Raw genomic sequence first — 2,982 nt, 5'->3', positions numbered from 1 at the left:
ATCCTCAATATGGTACTGCAAAGAATGCAATAAATTATCTTGAAGACTATATTTTGTTACCAAGTAGGATTCATCCTAGTGATACAAGGATACCTCACTGTAGTAAAAGTAGTTCAGCATATCAACCAAGACAAAGACAAAAATCATATGATTATCTCAATAGACACTGAACAAAATTTGACAAATTCCAACACAGATTCATGATAAATTCCCTACAGGAAATTGGAACAGGTAGTTTTTTTTCCCTCAATCTGTTAAAAGCCATCTATGACAAACCAACAGCTGACATGGTACCAAATGGTCAAAATTTAAAGCTTTCACTCTAAAATTGGGATCAAGACAAGAATGTCTAGTAACATCACTATTAGTCAATATAATTCTGGAACCATTAACCTGATCAACTATACAAGAAAAAGAATTAAAATAAATAAAGATTTGAAAAGAAAAATTATAAATTATCACTATATCAGGTGACATGATTCTTTACATAGATGATTCCAAAAACTCTACCAAAGACTTGTAGATTTCATAATCAAATTTAATAGTGTACCTAGATACAAAGTCAACATTCAAAAATCATAACATTCCTGTACACACATCACTAACTCTTTGTGTAGGTAGTCATTCATCCTTTCTGAACTTCATTCTGTAAGAACTTTTTCATCATTCATTCAGATATTTCTCATTCAAGAAGTATATGTTGAAAATATATTTGCCAGTGGAGGTAGTAGAAATTCACTGGTAACAAATAAGAACCAATACCAAAACTCAATATACATTATGCTTATAGAAAGGCTCACATAGAAGCGTATAATAACAACACTTACAAAGACACTCTTTAGAAAGAGACATTTGTGCTGAGATCAAAAGTTCATCATTATGTGAACTTGGTGAAAAGAAAAGATTTTTTCTAGTACAGAAAAACAACATTTACAAAGGTCCTGTGGTGACAAGTGTGTAAGTTTGCAAAGGACAAGATTTGGATGCAGAGCCTAGATAGAGAACACAAATGTGTGAAAGCTTCCTGGTTTCCATGTTTAGATGAAACTTTGGGCTTTTTTTTAAATGCAGGCTTACTTTAGTATTTTTGAGTGAAACTGAAATTGTGCCTTCACACAAGAAGCTTCCCAGGTGTTGTCAGTCTTTCTTCTCCACAGATCACATTACTCAGCAAAGAGCAAGAATGGCACATCAGGAATGGTCAAACTATGGCTTACTCACTGTCCTGTTTCTGTCTTCTTTTCTCCTCATTCTCTCCTAATTTTCATGGTTAACCTCTTTTCAAAAACATCTTGAAAATGTTTGCTCTACTAATTATAACCTTTTTCTATTCTGCTGCAATAGCATCTGATTGGCCTGGGTGGGGTCTCATGCCAATAAGCTGCATCAAGCTGTACAGTAGGGGGAGAGTTAGGGCCTGATACGAGCCAGAAGGCTTCCCTGGTAGGGACTGATTTACCTGAATATGCTGCTATCAAGATATCAGTACTGGAGAAGAAACAATTATCAGTTTATTTATGACTTTAATTTATCTTCAAATAATATAAAGATAGATTAAATGTGAAGCTATAATTTAAGATGTTTAAGTGCTTGAACAAGAGGAAAATGCCATTTTAATCTTTTAATAATTTTATTTATTTCTGCTCTAAACAATTTCATTATTTCTGCAAGCAACAATTATTTAGGAAGAAAGAAAATAATAAATTAAATACTACTAATGACTCTTCAAGGTATATGTTGGAATTAATTGAATGTAATCCTACTTTGAGTTGCTTTAGTTCTACAGACAATTCCCACTGAAGTCCAGAAGAGTCAGTAAAGGTCAGTAACATTACATGTGCTCCAGGACCTCATCACTAGCTCCTCTGACACGTGGAGAATTATGATGAGATCAGACGAGCCACCTTTCCTTAGCAGGTTCCTTTAGTGTTGAGAAAAAGAGTTAGAGAAAAAGAACCCAACCTAAGAATGTGATATCAAAACAGTTTTGATCAGATTAAAAATAAACTAACAAAAGCGTACTTCAAAATGTAAGCTAGACTCAGGAGTGTGCAACTGATTTACTGAATGTATTTGTTAAATGTATTTGATGCCAGGGGGCTAACATTCCAATGTTGAGTACAATGATGATGATGAAAAATTAGTACCAGAAATGGACGTTGGGTGATATTAAAAGTGATTGGGGGTTAAATACTAAAACTGTGTGTCAGAAAGATTTTCAGGGTAATAGAAATATTTTAAGAATTTCAGCTAAGGATTGAAGAATTAGTGGGGGAATTTTCAGATGGCAAGAATCTTTGAATGGAGCAAAGAGTCATTTGCAATTCTCTCACATGCACTCTGAATACAGTAAGTAGGTCAAGATGACAGGTGAATACAGTATGGGAATATCTGTGAGTGACTCTGAAAAGGAGCCAGGATTGGGGATCCATTATGGTGAGAGGATATTAGCCTGGGTGAGTAGGTAGAAGACAGCAGCAGACATACATTTTTGTCCTTCAGTTTTCCAACCTGTTAAGTCAGCGTGGTAATACATTTATCTTTTCTCATTTAGTAATCATGACAGCTTCAGAAGGTAAAGGAAGTGTCTGACAGGTTGTTAGCACTTAATAGTGGCTGAATGGGACTCTTATTATTACTGAAAAGTAGGCTGGGATATATGTTATGTGTGACTAAAGGTTTCTCAAAATCTCTTCTGGAGAAAAAGATGAAATGCAAGTACCTTTACTCTTAGGTTTTCTTCACAAAATTAAGGACTCATAGCCAAACTGTATGTAGATGGGCTGTTAACTACAAGGCTCAGTTAGAGAAATACTATTTCATTAATTTAGAAAAGCTTGGTTTAGAATTTTAAATATTAAAATTTGGGGAAGGTTTTAGGTAAAAAAATCTTATTTTATTTCATATAGAGTTCTGGATAGACGTACTGTCACAGCAGCTAGAGAATTAATTATTATTAATTAGAGAATTAATGATTATTCC

This window comes from Octodon degus, unplaced genomic scaffold (genome assembly GCF_000260255.1).
Source record: "Octodon degus isolate 3935 unplaced genomic scaffold, OctDeg1.0 scaffold00011, whole genome shotgun sequence".
NCBI classification, from domain to species: domain Eukaryota; kingdom Metazoa; phylum Chordata; class Mammalia; order Rodentia; family Octodontidae; genus Octodon; species Octodon degus.
Note: the sequence above shows the minus strand (reverse complement) of the source record.